A 19,697-nucleotide genomic window follows, 5' to 3' on the forward strand; every position below is an offset into this window, starting at 1 on the left:
GGGGAACTCAGACAATGGGACAGCAATCAGATTTTGCCCTAGTTCAGTCTCTTTGGGGAGTTTTGAAAATCCTTATGCTATCCCTTAGACCCTAGGATAACATAATATATAATCTCCTAAGAAAGTAGCAACAAGACTAGTTCAGGTTTTCCCTCCAAAATAACCATCTGCGTCTGCTCTAGAGGGGGTTGTTCCTGATTTCTGAGCTTTGATCTGAAGTGAAGCACATGATAAGCACACAATCTAGGCAATACAGTTTTAGGAAGACATTAAGTGATGCTCAAAGTTACACATCCAACTACAAGTAGGGCTGCAATTCAGCAACTGAACTGAAGTTTAGGAATTAAGTTCCATTTCCCTCATTTCAGATCTTATGAAACATTTTCTTTGTGCTAAAGAAGTCTTTCATTGACTCTGTAACTTTTTACTTTGCTTCTAGTTTCTTTGAATAGTATTCAATTTGAGGGCTGCCTGCTCAAGAGCAATTTTAGGTTTTTAACTTATGTTTACTGCAGTATCATTCATTTCTAGGTACTTCAAGCTATTCAATTTGTTCATATTTTCCGGGAGTTTATAATCTTCACTAGTGGGGCTGATGGCCCCAATAGTTATATATGTGACCCATCTTGGAGAACATATCCTGGCCAACCTTTTGATGTCCACTTGGGATCCATGGCCTGCCATCTCCGCCACTGCCTCATCTAGGCCAGCAAAAGGAGGAATAAAGAGGATGGAGGGAAGGCTGCATATGGAAGAAGAGCGAGGGGGGGGGAAGGAAGGACAGAGGGTAAGGAAGGAGAAGGGTGAAAGGAGAGGGGAGAAGAAGCAACGGGAGAAGACCAAGAGGCAGAGGGAAAAAGAGAAGGGAACAAGGAGCTGGCTCTCTACTGCCAGGGTACCCTCTCCTGCTGCCTCCTGCTCTTTCTTACTCCCCTCCCCTATTGTTCCCTTCCTTTTCCCATGTCACTCCCAATTAGGAGGAGATTGCTCTATAATTCCCCCTTTTCCTGTACCCTATAAATATACAAGCCATTTTTTATGTGGCATGCTTTTTGGTATATGGAGTTCCCACATATACTTGCCTTTCTCTTGTAATAAATATCTTATGTACCCATGTCTTCTATGGTCATGACTTTTAATAGCAATTGTAAACATCTTCAAATGTAGGGAAACAACACATCTTAGCTATGAATTCTATTATCATCAAGGTGTGTAAAAGGAATCCAATTAGAAAAGGTCTAGCTGTGGTTCTGTTATGTCTTGCTGATCTTAAGAAAGGAAAGAAAGGTAAAGAAGAATATAGTGTAGAGTAAGAGAGAGAGAAGGAAAAGAAGAATTGAGGGAAATTATCTCACAAAATGAAGGTACAGAAGTAAACATCTACACAAAAAAAAAGATGATTGGATTGGGGAGACAGTGGGTGGAGCTGACATTTGGACCTCACACCTGAAGTGGTCAAAAAAAGAAATAAGATATATACATAGAGCTAGGTACAGAAATGCACTTCTGAGACTCAACAAGGAAATAGCAGGAAAAGGAGACAAGCAAGAAGAATTAGAAAAAAAAGACATATTAAAAGAGGAACTAATCCTAAGCAATGCAAGCTCTAAGAATGTACAAAAATACTTATAGCTTTTTTTAAACTGACAAAGAATGGGAATCTCAGAAGATGCCCATAAATTTGGGAATGGATGAAAAAGTGATGATATATAAATGTATATAATTGTACTGACTCATATTAACATAAACGCCAACCAGGATTTTAGAATATTAATAATGAATCATGTTATCCACCCTTCATAGGGGTAGTGATAAAGAGGTGAAGAATTCAGAGTATAAAATGAAACAAAAATTTTTTGGATTTGGCCAATGTGGAAATTTGCTTTAATTTTATATACATATTTGTAATGAGTTATTTTTATTGTTGTTTTGTTCTCAGTTGGGGAATGGGGTAAGAGTATGAGAAGGTAGATCTCATATGGCTACAACAAATAACATTTAAAAAATATTTTACATTTGACTTAAGTATCACTTCTAAAATTTTTGGTAACAGTTATCCCATGGAAGACATGTTGGTACTGTGGAAGAAATTTAGTTCTAGAGTCTAGAATATTTGCATTCGGATTCTACCTTGTGTTATGTATTAGTTATATGATTGCAAGTAATGCATCTCCTTAGTTTGCAGTTCCTTCATTTTGGAGAGTAAGGTTGGAGAGATATCTTCTGTGTTTTTTTTTTCAGTTTTAAATATCATTCTTTGAACCTGAATTTTATTTTAGGTTTCTTTTTTTTTTTTTTTTTTTGAAACTTTTGTTATTTTGGGAAAGTCATTTAGTCTCTCTACATTTAATGAAATAATTATATTAGATGCTTCCTAGGATCATTTCTAGCTTTAAATCTGTCATAGAGCCTCTTGACACTTTTTGTATCAGAGAGCTCTTTAGTGGGTTGATAAAGACTATGAACCCCTTCTGAGAATAACATTTTTAAATGCACAAAATAAAATACATAAGTTCACAAAGGAAGTCAATTACATTGAAATAATTATCAAAATATTAAAAGTTCCAAGTCCAAAAACCCCTTGAAATGCAGATATCAAAACATTAAAATTACCAAGTTCATGGACTTTCTGAGGTACATGAATCTCAGATTAAAAATTCTTGACTATTATCTATCTTCCTAATGGCATTTTGCCTAGGCAAGTATCAGAATTAATTTTCATTGCCTAAGTACCCACTGTCTGGACAGTAGATAGGTAATGAAAACACATACTGGATGCAATAGAAGGAAGCCTAATATCAACACTAGATTTAGTATGATCTTGAAGCACAGAATTCATGTACAGAAAAACAGCAGTTGTCTAAAGAATCTTAAAATAGCACATTTAATCATATTTCATATCTATCACCCAGATAAAAGAGGCAGGATGGAAAAATGGGTAGAATAGTTAATTTCGACTAAAATATGATTTCAACCTCTGCCTTAGCCATTTACTAGCTGTATGACCCAGTACAAGTTATTTAGTCTCTCTGTTCCTAAATTTCCTAACCTACAAAATGAGGAGATTGGACTCTGTAGCCTCAAATTTCTTCCCAAGCCATGGTTCTATGAATCTATTTTTGTAACCATCATTATGATAAAAAGGTATGAGTATTGTTGTTATACAGTCTTCTGCATAACCTTTTTTTTTTCTGTATTTCTTAATTGCACCTCGTGCCTTAATTAACTACCTGTGGTGGTTACAGTCCTACTTTAAAATGGTTTTTAAATATTTTTTTTCAGATTTCTAGATTATATAACATTGACAAATAGGCATGCCATATATTAAATTGAGATACAATCAAAGGAATGCCCTAATGGAATATCTTTGAACTGAAACTTGGGCATTTGCATTGACTACATTGATTAAAATGTATTTATTCCATCTGTGGATCTATCATTTCTTTGAGAAATCATAAGAAACATGTCAGTTTTCTTTAATAGTAAATATAAAATTTTTGTGCCAGTTATATAGTGCTATTGGTAAAGCTACTGGCAGCAGATAATTTTAAAATATTCACATGTTTGGGACAAATGTTTATACATTTTGAGCTTATCAATTAATTATTTCTCAGGAAACTTGCAGTTTTAATATTACAATTTCATCATATCCTATATAAAGCTGGAAAGGATCTAAAAAGCCATTTAGTCCCAACCTTTTGTCTTCCAGGTAAACAAATTGTGGCCAAGAGAAATGAAGGTACTACTGTTTGTGAGTGACAGAGCAAGAATTGGAATGAGGTTACTTGAATACTATTAAGCCAATGTTGTTGTAGGGTTTTTTTAAACCTTATTTTGTTGCATGATGACTGTCTCTGTTTTGTCTGTCTCTGTCTCTGTCTCAGTCCTTCTCTGTCTCTATCTTTGTCTCTCTCTGTCTCTGTCTCTCTCTTTCTCTCTCTCTCTCTCTCTCTCTCTCTCTCTCACACACACACACACACACACACACACACACACACACACACACTCTACAAATTTAGCTACCTTCCTGATAAATCACATGATGATTTCCAATATCTGTAGTAATTTTGTTATAGCTAAAGGAGACATATGACTATGGTGGAAGATTTTGAAATGGACTAGAAACAATAGTGGAGAAATTATGTAATTAGTCATTAAACTATTCATGTTATAGTTGTCCTGCAAATTTAATTTTCTTTGGATACATCATTAAGAGTGCTTTTAACGCAAATGTTGCATTCAGAATGATATAGATGGAAATGCCATATCACATCCAGTAGAATAGATTAAAATTTTTACTTTGGCCATCGTTTGGTATTTTTGATATTTGGTATCAAATTTACTAATGTTGGTAAAATTTCCAATAGTTTCTACAATTACTCTGGTCAATATCAATATTATTAGAAGTACCAGTAGATTTTATCCAAAATATCATAGGATAATAAATCTGGAAAGAACTTGAGAGATCATCTAGTGAAAACTCCTCATTTTACAGCTAGGAATACTGAACCCTAAAAAGTTGGGCTTAAATGACTTATCCTAGATCAGAGAGGGAAGAAGAACCAGAAGAATTAATTAAAGTCCAGATCCTTTGACTAAAAAACCAGGATTTTCTTTTTTTGTTAGTTTTTTTTGAGCCATTGTTTCCTTACTGACCACATTTAGAGTTTTCTTGGCAAAGATACTGGAGTGATTTGCCATTTTCTTCTCATTTTCAGATGAGGAAATTGAGGTAAATGGAGTTAAGTAACTTTCCTAGGGTCACACAGCTTGTAAGTAATAGTATTATGTCAGAGGCCAGATTTATCTCATGAAGATGAACCTTTCTACTTACAAGACAGATACTCTATCCATTTTGCCACAAAGCTGCTCTGTTTCATTAGTAGAATTCCCTCTTATTCCTAATTCAGTGCTTACATGATTCATCTAAGGCTGTGACACTCAAAAACTCCTGCTTGTTCAGGGACAAATTTCATGTAGGACTTTCAAAAGTGTTTCATTTAGTATTTGAGACTGCAGATGGTGATCTGTGAATTCTAGCTCCTTGTGTCCATAGAGTCATAGAATAACCATAGAAAAACATCATAAACTTTATGATCTCTTACAGAAGGAATCACCCATTGAAAAACCAAGTCTTCAAAAATTAAAGCCAGAAGAAAATGTACTACTCTGTATATTGCTATTATAGTATATTGACACATTTTATTTTGAATCATTTAAAAAATTCACATTGGGTATGGAAGGCATAAAGTATCACTTGAAGATGAAATAAAAAATTCTAGAATCTTTTAGGAATCATTTTAAATATAACCCAAAATACAGAACTGAAGTCATGAAACTATGTTCAGTTTTGAAATTTTCTCATTTATAACTCTTATTGCTTGCTTTGTCCCTACCCAGGAGTCTGCTTGGGAACATCTGAATTTTACTCATTTTTATTTCTCCCCTAAGATAATTCAGTTCTTCTGTCAACATCAAACTAATAAAGCATGACATAACATAGTGTGGTAGAGAGAATAATGGATTTGGCATGAGAGGTTTCTAGTTCTACTGCTAACTAACTACCTTTTTGACTCTGAGAAAGTCACTCTCCCTAATTATGGGTCTCACTTTCTTCAACTGTAAAACTATAGAGGTGGACTAGAATTCAGAAGATCTTAAACTACAATCTATAAACTTATATTTTAAAAATTATTTTAGTAATTATTTGAAAATATTTATTTTCATATAGAACTAAATGTTCTATAAGGTCCCATCAAGGTCTAAATTCCATGTTCCTAGAATTTGTGATATTTCTACAACCAATTACAACATCATGAGACTAAGATAACAATCAGGTTTATTAAAAGAGAAATGAAAATGCATGTGGAACCAAAAGGGTCTTTACAGAAATTTACATTTTTATAATAGCAGACAAAGGAAGGAAGGGATAGCAGGAAGGTATCCTGGGAAGGAAGGAGAGGAGATGGTACAACAAAGTTGATGAAAAAGACTTGCTCTGTGGGGAGGAGCAAGGTGATGACAAAAGTCTCATTCCTTTCCTTTCATTATGGCTAGAGTATGAAGATAGAAGGGTCTACTTATCTGCAAAGAATCCCAGCTACACAAGAAATATCCTAGCCTAATAGAGTGACTGGCTCCTGTCTTGCCTCCTAAGGACACACTGGCAATCCAGCTTGGGTTGTAACAACAAATTATGTGAGTTCAGGAAGAGCTTCATCCTTGATATATTTAGGGCCTCCTGCATACACTGAGTCTAGTGTTTTTGGAAAATATGTCAACTCAAAAAGACAAGATCAGGGGATCTCTTAATAGCTCTTAATAGTTTGCAGGTTAATAAAAAAAAATCCACAGCACAATGATTTGTATGTTGATTGTGAGTTCCTTGAGAACAGGGACTATCTTTGTATAGATATTTAGTTTGGCACATCACAGATGCTTAATAAAGGCTAATTAACTAGCTGAGACAAGGAACTAGTATCCTATCTTAGATAGCAAGGTCATTGTTAAAGACCACTTTCAAGTGAGTGCCTCTTTCCTCTTATCCAAGGGTTCAGTAATGAAGGCCTCAGAAAACTTGTGGTAGCAATCAATCAAATATCTACTCTGTATATTGCTATTACAATATATTGCTATTACAGGCAACATATTAGCACCTGCTATTTCCTTTTCTTTGGAAGTAGCCTTGGCCTTGTGTCCACTGCTTTTATGATGGTTTCTCTCTATCTAGGTCTGTTTGATACCACTGTCAGCTTTTTTTTCCTCAATAATATTTTATTTTTATTTTTCAAATACATGTGAAAATAGTTTTCAACATTCATTTTCGTAAGAATTTGTGTTACAATTTTTTTCTCCCTCTCTTCCTTGCCTCTCCTCTCCACAAGAGAGCAAGCAATTTAATATAGGTTAAACAAAGGCAATCCTATCAAACACATTTCCATACTTGTCAAGTAATGAAAGAAAAATCAGACCAAAAGGGAAAAAACATGTGAAAGAAAAAGCAAACAAACAAAAAAGGTGAAAATACTATGCTTTGATCCACAATAATCTCCATAGTTCTCTCTCTGGATGTAAATGATATTTTCTATACCAAGTCTATTGGAATTGCTGTGAATAATCACAATGCTGAGAAGAGCCAAGTCCATTATAGTTGATTATCACATAATCTTGCTGTTTCTATACCATTCATCTTTCAGCACAACTCTGCACCTTCCTGACTGGCTCCAGGTCCCCTTGCTATTCTAGTATACTTCTGTGCCAGTGGCTTACAAAGAAAAAAAAACAAAACAAAACAACAATCTGATTATACTAAAATGTGGTTATCACTTTTTTAACTTTACTTTTAACTTACACCATCCAGATTAAGTACCCTTCACTAATTCAGCATCCTCATTTTACAGGTGGAGAAATTAAAAGCTATAAGGAAGAAATAATTTACCTAAAGGTACATATAGGCAGTAACTAGCAAAGCCCTCAAAGCTGGCTTTTCTGGTTCAAAAAGTAGTGGTTTCTCTATTCTCCCATGCTACCTTCTTCATAGATGGCATTGGAAGAAATTAAGAATAATCTACACAATGTTAAAAATATTTGTTTGTCTTGATCAAGAAGTCTCTGATCATTTTCAGATTGATTTTTATAGCATTTCTCTTAGAATGTCTTCAGTGAATCTAAGATCTCACTAATATCAGTATTCATCCTGGGAAAGACTAGCCATGGCCCAACCATAGTTTCTGTTCAAAGATGCCCTGTGAGTATTAATTATGCGCATTACTATCTTTTAAAGATGAGAAAGTTTCTATAGATCAGTTGCTGTTGTTATTTTTTCAATCACTGTGAGAAGAATATTCCTGTGATTTTTAAGGGTTTAATATCTTTCTCGTTTTAAAATACAACATAGTAAGAATAACTTACTCAGTGCTCTTAAATTTGTCACATTTAGCACAAAGTTCTTTTGTGCATACTTGGTCTGGTCAAGGTGCTCTTTCCAGTTTTGTTTTCTTTGAGTACCATTTCTACTTCTTCATACCATATATATCAGACACTTTGATGTTGATTCCAAATGTGGTAATTCCATTGTCACTGATGGATAAATCTGTTTGTTATAGACATCTTTAAATATCCTCCCCATTTCTCATCCATTATCCTTTTATCAGCATCATTGTTAGATAATCTCAGATTTGTTTAGTCTCTTACAAAACTTTATATATACTTGTTTTTCTTTATGCTATTTCTCCCTGTTTTGCTTAAAGTGCTACTGCTCATAATCTTTATAACATGCATATAGCAGGTTTTTGAATAATCTATAATCCTTTGGTCATTCTCACTTACTACTCTTGAACCATGTTTTCCAACTCTTTTTTCACTCTTTTCTTTATTTCCTTCTTTTGCATTTAGGTCACCAAGTATTTAAGTATATATTTTATTTGGAAGATCCTAATTTAATTTGGAAGAATATCTCTGCCTCTTCATTCTCTACAAAAAACATGTGATAAGCTAATTGGCAAGTAGGCTACTTTTACTTTTACGGTGATCTTTTATGCAAATAATTATTTTGGGCAATGCAGGAAGAAATGACCAAGCATCTTATGAAATGCTGTTTCCTATTGCCTTTGGAGTTGTGAAAAAAGCAACTCTGTCTTTCTGAAAACCTTTTTTGAAGAAGATCAAACACAACTGAATTATATCAGAGGAAACATCATAAAATAGATTTTAATTTTTTAAACTGGGAACCAACCTCATGTGTCTCCTTATCTTTTTGGCATTATGGGCTTTGGATACAATGTCTCATAGAAACAGGCCTTTCCTATTCATTTGTCCCACTCTGGGTGCCAAAGATGATAAACAGAAACGGATTTTGCCTGACAATCTTATTCTTGGGGAGTGGGCGAGAGATAGTCCCAAGTGACACCAAACTGACCTTAGAAATGTTCATCATCTGTCATTAGATATACATTGTGTGGAAGTAAATTTGTTGTGACTCATAGAAAGCAAGAGCTAGAGACTAGGCCCTGTGTGTAACAATGACAGAAGGAAGAGGATTGGACAGGATAAATATAGTCTCCCTTCCAATCATTTCCCTCTTTTTTCAGGAATTAGTTGGTGCTGAGTTCCACCTAACTGCAGAGTCTTTCCCCAGAGACCTTTCCCCTGGGTCTTTTTGTAGATTGACTATACTGTAACTAACCCTCAGCCTCCAAAGTCAGATATACATAAGTTTTATTAGATAAAAGACAGTAGAGTTAAAATCATACTATTCAAGATGACCTGGTTATGGATGGCATTTGCAAGACATTCCAAGAAACAATCTATCAGGCTCCAGAAGATAATGGTGTATTCTGATATTAATCCCTGATCCCATTTGAGCTGAGAAATTTCCTGTTTCAATTCAGAAAGAAGTTGATAATAGAATATCAAAAAGGAAATGAAACAAAAAAAAAGACTTTTGGAATTTGTTATTAATATAATTATGCAAATTGAAAATGGTTTGATATTATTCTGCAATAGTTTTTTAAATTACATATTATACTAAGCCATCTCTAGGTTTTCCAGACACACTATAAACAACAATGACCCAGGTACATTTCAGTTTAAAATTATAATTACTGATATCTTGGAGCTTGTCTTTTAAAAATATGTATTTACCTCCTATAACTTTTTGTTATGTAATATGTACTAAGCACCCACAATGGGCTAGATGATAGCTTTTTTAGAGACAGCAGAACCAAAGTAATTTTTAAAATGGAAATTAATTCAATAGTCTAGGGAAATACTATTACAAAAACAATGCACTGCTGCATTCCATTTAAACCAATTCAGAAAGGCATATGGGTGGGAAGACAAAAATAAATCAGTAAGATGAAAAGAAAAGTGAATCACTTATTCATTTAAGTCCAATGATGCTTCCATTTCTCAAAATACTTTTGAAAATACTTTTCAGAAAAGAAACTAGTATCTTATTTCTAACTACATAAGGGATAAGTTAAGAATCTATCTGCCTAAATATCTGAGCCCAAAGTTCTGTTTGCATACTGTCCAATTTACAAAAATCACATTCCTTTTCATGAGATTCTCTTCTAGTTCTTTAAGAAAGAAAATGATCTTCCACTGCAGGAGTTTATCCCTTAAAAAGATGCAAAAAAAAAAAATCAGGAAACTTAATTTATTCATTAAAGTCAGATAGACACCAGAAGACAAATGATTTCCTCAACCTAGCCAAATATTCTTTGAAACATTCGGCTTTAACAATTTTGCTTTATTTTAATAACCAGGAAAATATTGGAAAAAGAATGTCTTCAGATTCATTACAAACTTATTTCCTAGCCACTAGGGAAATAACTTGTTTACTTATATTCTTAAGACCAATTTGTTGTCACATTAGGACACACACACACACACACACACACACACACACACACACACACACTGAGGATTTGTTGTTGTTGTTGTCCTACAGTCCTGTCCAATTCTTCATTGACCTCTTGACCCCTTTGCAGATTTTCTTGATAAAAATACTAAAGAAGCCCGCCATTCTCTTCTCCAGCCCATTTTACAAATGAGGAACTGAGGCCAATGGTCACATAGCTTATAAGTATCTGAAGCCAGATTTGAATTCAAGATGAATCTTCCTTTTTCTCTGAGCCTAGAACTCTATCCATTGTGCTTCGTGGGTGCCCCCATAAATGTATACACAGGCAAAATCTATTTCTATCAACTTTGGAGAGAGTGAATGGAAGCCGCCCATATGTGCATATGTGCAGCCCAGGTCCATTCCTCATTCTAGGATCTCTAATGGGTTTGCTCTGGTTTTGAATCTCCCCTACAGTTTTCTTTATGGTTGAGTAGATATAAGGTTTAGGTTCAGTTGCTGACAAGCCTCACAAACCACTCTAAAGTCCTTAGGCCTTTAAGTTTAGATAATCAACGATAAAAAATCATTTTGCATGCAAATAAGAGTTTGATGACACTCCAGGCAATAAAAGAGCATTTAGAACGTTCTCTTGATGCTGGTAATCTCTAACTTACATGTGTTTAGCAAACTATTCCTTGGAAGTCTGTGACAAGAGTCTGAAACAGAATTTGAGTGAATGGAGAGAATACAGACTATAGATTGATAAGGAGAACCATACCTCTAGATGTTGTATGTATAGTTAGGAGTCATGATTTGAAAATCTAAGTTAATGATACTAAGTGTTTATTAGCATGCTGACATATTAGCACAGGGAGAGGTAGTTGTGAGTGAGGCCATATATTTGATGGATTTGGGGGCATGTATCCCCAAATAATTTGAGAATTGGGATCCCCAGCAATTTGTCCAAGTGTGGGTCCCTGAGAAGACTGGTTTTGCCTTTATGGTGAGTTTTAATTTGTTTTCTTTCTTTTTCTTCTTTTTTATGAAAAAAAAAAAAAAAACAACAAAAAACTTTTAACCTCCTTCCTCTTTCAAGTCAGAACTTTTATCCCTATGATTAATTGTGTTTAACATTTATTTGATCCTAATCTGTTCCCACATTTTACCCCTGTCCCACTTTCATAACTCAAAATTCTTTGAATATATTTAAATTGTTAGTTTATCTTTTAATTTATTTCATTCCTCTTTTAGTTTGTCCTTTTCTTCCCCTATCCTCATCTAGACTGTTCTAATTTCTACTCTTTCATTCATGAGCTACTTAGCTTAAAGTCTCTTCTTTATTTTCTGTCTTTTATGAAAGATAAGACTTCTCAAATAAAGTTGGTTCCTTTATCTTTTCTATTCTTCTACCTATGCATTTATAGATTTTACCCTCATCTTCCTTTCCCTTCATTGTCTTTGTGTATTTGTTTTTAGTTTTATATGTTTTCATGAGTGTCTTTTGTTTTGTCCCTTTCTTAGAAATAGCAATTTAGTGAAGGAGCTGATGAGGTAGAAGTCATTCTGTAATTCCAAATCATTGTGCATGATTCAATGCCTCTATCCCATACCATGATCATCTTGTAACTCAAGGTCAGTATACACAGCTTCTGGAGCTATGACCTCTTATCTCTCTAGATTCTTGACACCTCAGGGGAACCATATACTTTTCCTAGGGTGGAATGCATTCTTGTAAAGTTCAAACCAAGTTGAGAGAAAGTGGTTTCTCAAGATGACCATTTCTTCCTTGTGAAAACCATTATGATTCCAATCTTTTCTACTTCTATGAGAATATGTTTCCATTGCATTATCCCCAACTTCTACAGAGATCAGCCTCTCACCTTGTCCTTTTCTCTTCATATGTACCTCCAGTTTTCCTATTTATCTGATCTTTTTTTTCCCCACTTGAGTTACTTTCCATAGTGTCACAAAAATATTTATTTATATATAGGTAGCAAATATATATAAGATTAATTTAGTTTTACTTTCCTCAAAACTGTTAACCCTTCATATCTTTTTGGATCTTGATAAGCAATTTGTTCTTTAATTTAACCCTTAATTGGATTTGTATCTTGCCCTAGTGGCATAGGTAAATTAATTTTGTTGCTTAGTTTTTTTTTTCTTGACATTTGTAATTATAACCTTATGTTTCACTTCTTTGACATGTTTGCAAGTTGAATTGTAATGTTCAAGCTAGCTTTCTGTCATAGTCTGACCCTGTCTCATCCAGCAGCCTGACAGTCTCAACCAGTCTCACTTCCCCTCCCCCTCTCCCCATCTGACTTTGTCCCCAATTTAAATACCCTATTATAATTACATCATTACAGTATACTGAGTATGTGTGAACTAAAGAATAGTTACATCACCATGCTAAGTACTAAGTATATATGTGAACTAGAGAATAATCATCTCATCAATTCCTTTTTTTTTAATTTTTATTTTATTTTATAATTATAACATTTTTTTTGACAGTACATATGCATGGGTAATTTTTTACAACATTATCCCTTGCACTTACTTCTATTCAGATTTTTTCCCTTCCTCCCCCAACCCCCTCCCCCAGATGGCAAGCAGTCTTATATATGTTAAATATATTACAGTATATTCTAGATACAATATATGTGTGTAGAACCAAATTTTTTGTTGCACAGGAAGAATTGGATTCAGAAGGTAAAAATAACAGTTTACATTAATTTCCCAGTGTTCCTTTTCTGGATGTAGCTGGTTCTGTCCATCATTAATCAATTGGAATTGGATTAGCTCTTCTCTATGTTGAAGAAATCCACTTCCATCAGCATACATCCTCGTACAGTATCATTGTTGAAGTGTATAATGATCTTCTGGTTCTGCTCGTTTCACTCAGCATCAGTTGATGTAAGTCTCTCCAAGCCTCTCTGTATTTCTCCTGTTGGTCATTTCTTATAGAACAATAATATTCCATAACATTCATATACCATAGTTTACCCAACCATTCTCCAATTGATGGACATCCATTCATCTTCCAGCTTCTAGCCTCTATGAAAAGGGCTGCCACAAACATTTTGGCACATACAGGACCCTTTCCCTTCTTTAGTAGTTCCTTGGGGTATAAGCCCAGTAGTAGTATGGCTGGGTCAAAGGGTATGCACATTTGGATAACTTTTTGGGCATAATTCCAGATTGCTCTCCAGAATGGTTGGATCCTTTCACAACTCCACCAACAATGCATCAGTGTCCCAGTTTTCCCACATCCCCTCCAACAGTCATCATTATTTGTTCCTGTCATCTTAGCCAATCTGACAGGTGTGTAATGATACCTCAGAGTTGTCTTAATTTGCATTTCTCTGATCAATAGTGATTTGGAACACTCTTTCATATGAGTGGAAATAGTTTTAATTTCATCATCTGAAAATTGTCTGTTCATATCCTTTGACCATTTATCAATTGGAGAATGGCTTGATTTCTTATAAATTAAAGTCAATTCTCTGTATATTTTGGAGATGAGGCCTTTATCAGAACCTTTAACTGTAAAAATTTTTTCCCAATTTGTTACTTCCCTTCTAATCTTGTTTGCATTAGTTTTGTTTGTGCAGAAACTTTTTAATTTGGTGTAATCAAAATGTTCTATTTTGTGATCTATAATGGTCTCTAGTTCTCCCTTGGACACAAACTCCTTCCTCCTCCACAAGTCTGAGAGGTAAACCATCCCATGTTCCTCCAATTTATTTATGATTTCGTTCTTTATGCCTAAATCTTGGACCCATTTTGATCTAATCTTAGTATGTGGTGTTAAATGTGGGTCTATGCCTAGTTTCTGCCATACTAATTTCCAGTTTTCCCAGCAGTTTTTGTCAAATAATGAATTCTTATCCCAAAATTTGGGATCTTTGGGTTTGTCAAAGATTAGATTGCTATTTTTATTCACTATCTTGCCCTGTGAACCTAACCTATGCCACTGATCAACTAGTCTATTTCTTAGCCAATACCAAATGGTTTTGGTGACTGTGGCTTTATAATATAGCTTTAAATCAGGTACACTTAGACCACCTTCCTCTGACTTTTTTTTTCATTAGTTCCCTTGCAATTCTCGACCTTTTATTCTTCCATATGAATTTTGTTGTTATTTTTTCTAGGTCATTAAAATAGTTTCTTGGGAGTCTGATTGGTATAGCACTAAATAAATAGATTAGTTTGGGGAGTATTGTCATCTTTATTATATTCGCTCGGCCTATCCAAGAACACTGAATGTCTTTCCAATTATTTAAATCTGACTTTATTTTTGTGGCAAGTGTTTTGTAATTTTGCTCATATAATTCCTGACTCTCCTTTGGTAGATATATTCCCAAATATTTTATACTATCGACTGTTATTTTGAATGGAATTTCTCTTTGTATCTCTTGCTGTTGGATTGTGTTGGTAATGTATAAAAATCCTGAGGATTTATGTGGATTTATTTTGTATCCTGCGACTTTGCTAAAATTCTGAATTATTTCTAATAGCTTTTTAGCAGAGTCTTTGGGGTTCTCTAAGTATACCATCATGTCATCTGCGAAAAGTGACAATTTGATTTCTTCATTTCCTACTCTAATTCCTTGGATCTCTTTCTCGGCTCTTATTGCCAAGGCTAGAGTTTCTAGTACTATATTGAATAGTAATGGTGATAGTGGGCAACCTTGTTTCACTCCTGATCTTAACGGGAAAGGTTCTAGTTTATCACCATTACATATGATGTTTACTGAAGGTTTTAAATATATGCTCCTTATTATTTTAAGGAATAGTCCATTTATTCCTATACTCTCAAGCGTTTTTAGTAGAAATGGATGTTGGATTTTGTCAAATGCTTTTTCGGCATCTATTGAGATGATCATATGGTTTTTATTAATTTGATTATTAATATGGTCAATTATACTAATAGTTTTCCTAATATTAAACCAGCCCTGCATTCCTGGTATAAATCCCACTTGGTCATAGTGTATTATCTTGGGGATGATTTTCTGAAGTCTATTTGCTAATATCTTATTTAAGATTTTAGCATCAATATTCATTAAGGAAATTGGTCTATAGTTTTCTTTCTCAGTTTTCGATCTACCTGGTTTAGGTATCAGTACCATGTCTGTGTCATAGAAGGAATTTGGTAGGACTCCTTCAATCCCTATTTTTTCAAATAGTTTACATAGCATTGGAGTTAGTTGTTCTTTAAATGTTTGGTAGAATTCACCTGTAAATCCATCTGGTCCTGGGGACTTTTTCTTAGGAAGTTGGTTAATAACTTGGTCTATTTCTTTTTCTGAGATGGGACTATTTAGACTACTTACTTCTTCCTCTGTTAATCTGGGCAAGCTATATTTTTGAAGGTATTCTTCCATTTCATTTAAGTTATCGAATTTATCGGCATAAAGTTGAGCAAAGTAGCTCCTAACTATTGTTCTAATTTCCTCTTCATTAGTGGTGAGTTCACCCTTTTCATTTTCAAGACTATCAATTTGCTTTTTCTCTTTCCTTTTTTTAATCAGGTTTACTAAGGGTTTGTCTATTTTGTTGGTTTTTTCATAAAACCAACTCCTAGTTTTATTAATTAATTCAATAGTTTTTTTACTTTTAATTTTATTAATCTCACCTTTTATTTTTTGAATTTCAAGTTTTGTGTTTGTCTGGGGGTTTTTAATTTGTTCCTTTTCTAGCAATTTTAGTTGTAAGCCCAATTCGTTGGCCCTCTCTTTCTCTATTTTATGCAAGTAGGCCTGTAGAGATATAAAACTTCCCCTTATTACTGCTTTGGCTGTATCCCACACATTTTGGTATGATGTCTCATTATTGTCATTTTCTTGGGTGAAGTTATTAATTATGTCTATGATTTGCTGTTTTACCCAATCATTCTTTAGTATAAGATTATTTAGTTTCCAATTATTTTTTGGTCTATTTTCCCCTGGCTTTTTATTAAATGTTATTTTGATTGCATTATGGTCTGAAAAGGATGCATTTACTATTTCTGCCTTACTGCATTTGATTTTGAGGTTTTTATGCCCTAGTATATGATCAATTTTTGTATAGGTTCCATGAACTCCTGAGAAGAAAGTATATTCCTTTCTGTCTCCATTTAGCTTTTGCCAAAGATCTATCATATCAAACTTTTCTAGTATTCTATTTACCTCTTTGACTTCTTTCTTATTTATTTTGTGGTTTGATTTATCTAATTCTGAGAGTGCAAGGTTGAGATCTCCCGCTATTATAGTTTTGCTATCTATTTCCTCTTGCAGCTCTCTTAATTTCTCTTTTAAGAATTTAGATGCTGCACCACTTGGTGCATACATGTTTAATATTGATACTGCTTCACTATTGATGCTGCCCTTTAGCAGGATATAATGCCCTTCCTTATCTCTTTTAATTAGATCAATTTTTGTTTTTGCTTGATCTGAGATGAGGATGGCTACTCCTGCTTTTTTGGTTTTGCCTGAAGCATAATAGATTCTGCTCCACCCTTTTACTTTTAGTTTGAATGTCTCACCCTGTTTCAGGTGTGTTTCCTGTAAACAACATATAGTAGGATTCTGACTTTTAATCCAGTCTGCTAAATGCTTCCTCTTTATGAGGCAGTTTGCCCCATTCACATTTATGGTTAGAAGGACTAATTCTATATTGCTTGCCATCCTATTAACCCCTGCTTATGCTTTTCCCCTTTCCTTCCCTTTTACCCTCCTATCCCGTATTAAACTGGTGAACACCACTTGCTTTTCACAGCCCTCCCTTTTTAGGATCCCTCCCCCACCTTAAAGATCCTCCCCTTATTTTACCCCTTTTCCTCGAAATTACTATATTCCCTTCCCCTTAGCTTACTCCTTCCCTTTCACTTTTCAATGAAGTGGAAGAAGTTTCACCATAAATCGAATATGTCTATTGATACACGCTATGTTCATCTCCCTCCTTTCTTTCTCTCAGATATAATAGGTTACCTTTGCCTCTTCATGAGATGTAGTACCACCACTTTACACTTTTTTATGATATAATCTCCTTTCCACCTCTAGTTTCTAAGACAAATTGTACATATGTTCTTTACATATTTTTTTGACAGAAGTATAGTTCTCAAGATTTCTTTTTACCTTTTTAGAAATCTCTTGAGTTCTGTATTTGAAGATCAAACCTTTTATGTAGGTCTGATTTTTTCATCAAAAATAGATGGAATTCATTTATTTCGTTAAATGTCCATCTTCTTCCCTGGAAAACGATGCTCATTCTTGCTGGGTAAGTTATTCTTGGCTGCATACCAAGTTCCTTAGCCTTTCGGAATATCATGTTCCAGGCCCTTCGTTCTTTTAATGTGGCCGCTGCTAGATCCTGGGTTATCCTTATTGTGGATCCTCCATATCTGAATTGTTTTTTTCTAGCAGCTTCCAATATCTTTTCCTTTGTCTGATGGTTCTTGAACTTGGCCACTATATTTCTTGGCATTTTGATTTTAGGGTCCCTTTCAGTAGGTGATCGATGAATTTTTTCAATGTCTATTTTACCCTCTGTTTCCAGAATGTCTGGGAAGTTCTCTTTGATAATTTCCTCGAAAATGGTGTCCAAGCTCTTTTTTTCCTCCCATTTTTCAGGGAGTCTGATTATTCTCAAATTGTCTCTCCTGGATCTGTTTTCCAGGTCTGTTGTCTTTCTGGTAAGGTACCTGACATTCTTTTCAATTGTTTCATTTCTCTGGTTTTGCTTGACTACCTCTTGGTTTCTCCTTGAGTCATTCATTTCTACTTGTTCCAGTCTAATTTTCAATGATGTATTTTCTTCACTCACTTTTTTTATATCTCTTTGTAATTGTCCAATTGAGTTTTTATCTTCTATGGAATTTTTTTCCATTTTATCCATTTTATTTTTTAGAGAGCTGATTTCTTTTTCCAGCTCACTAATCCTGTTTTCCTTGGAGTTGTTTACCTTCTCCAGCTCACTAATCCTGTTTTCCTTGGAGTTGTTTACCTTTTCCAGCTCACTAATCTTGTTTCTCAATGATTTGATTTCTTTATCCACTCTGTCTTTGAATGCATGGGATGACTTCTCCAGGCTCTCTTGCCAAGCTTCCCTTTCCTTTTCCCATTTCTCTTCCAGCTCTCTTGTGAGAGCCTTTTTGATTTCCTCTATGAGGTTCTTTTGTATTGAGGAGCAGCTTATATCCCTCCCAGGGGATACATCTGGGGGCAGTCTGTTCCTAGTCTCCTCAGCATTTGAAGTCTGCTCCCTCTCCACACAGAAGCTGTCAATGGTTAGAGCCCTTTTGAATTTTTTGTTCATTTTGTCAGAGTAGGAATCAAAGCAAACAACTGACAAGAGAAATAATTGGTCTATTTTTCGGGGGATGGGGCTGGATGGTATTAATGGGCTTCCTCTACAGACTGGGGGTAGGGCAGCAGAGAGCCACTAACAGAACAGCAATGACTATACTGAGTCTGCGCTCTGAGGCTCCGAGAACGCACTGAGTCAGTCCAGGTCGGGGTTAGGGGTGGCCGGGCTCTGAGATGCTGGCTTTCTGGGGTTTTAATCTTCACCTCCGGTGTTTACACCCTCTCCACCGCTCCTGGCTTGCTGCCAAGACGGAGCATCCACACTGGGGCAAAAGCCCTTTCACAGAAACGGCAGAGATCACACCCCTCCCCCTCTGGTCTGAGCTGTGTGAGCTGCCTGTCTTGCTCTGGCTGCCTGCCCTCAGTCTGCGCCCAGTCTGATTGACCCTACCCCGAGCAAACACAGACCTTTTCTGGCGACTTTCAAGGATGTCTTCTCTTGGTGATTATTTGTGGATTTCTTTCTGGGTCAAGCATTAAGTCAGAGGCCTGTAATGAAGTAAGTTCTGAGAGAAAACGAGGAGCTCAAGCAGCTGTCTGCCTCCACGCCGCCATCTTGGCCGGAAGTTCCCATCTCATCAATTCCAAAACCTTGGACACCTTGTTTCAAGTATATTTGTCCAGAGTTCTGACTCTCTACTGTAACATGCCCTCCTGGCAGTTCTTATTACCAGTCTGTCTTAGGCTCAACAGAGTACCTTTGACCACTGACCTTTGCAGTGTCAATTCTACCCGGCTTGCCTCCTCTGAAGCCTTCAAAGGTCTCTGGCCACAATTTCTTGAATCTATACTTTAATAACTGGTAGCACACTCAAGAACAGCCATGTGTAATCTTAAAAGCCTTTATTATACCTACTCACATAATGCCCTGACTTAATTCCCTGACTTGTTAACTCCCTACTGAACACCTGGTCTGAAGACCCACGTGTTCACTACCAAACTCCTTACCTCTCTGGGCTATCCATCAGCTTGGCTTGGCTACCCCAGGCTAGGGGTAAAGAGTG

The sequence above is a fragment of the Sminthopsis crassicaudata genome, chromosome 3, assembly GCF_048593235.1.
Source record: "Sminthopsis crassicaudata isolate SCR6 chromosome 3, ASM4859323v1, whole genome shotgun sequence".
Classification (NCBI taxonomy): domain Eukaryota; kingdom Metazoa; phylum Chordata; class Mammalia; order Dasyuromorphia; family Dasyuridae; genus Sminthopsis; species Sminthopsis crassicaudata.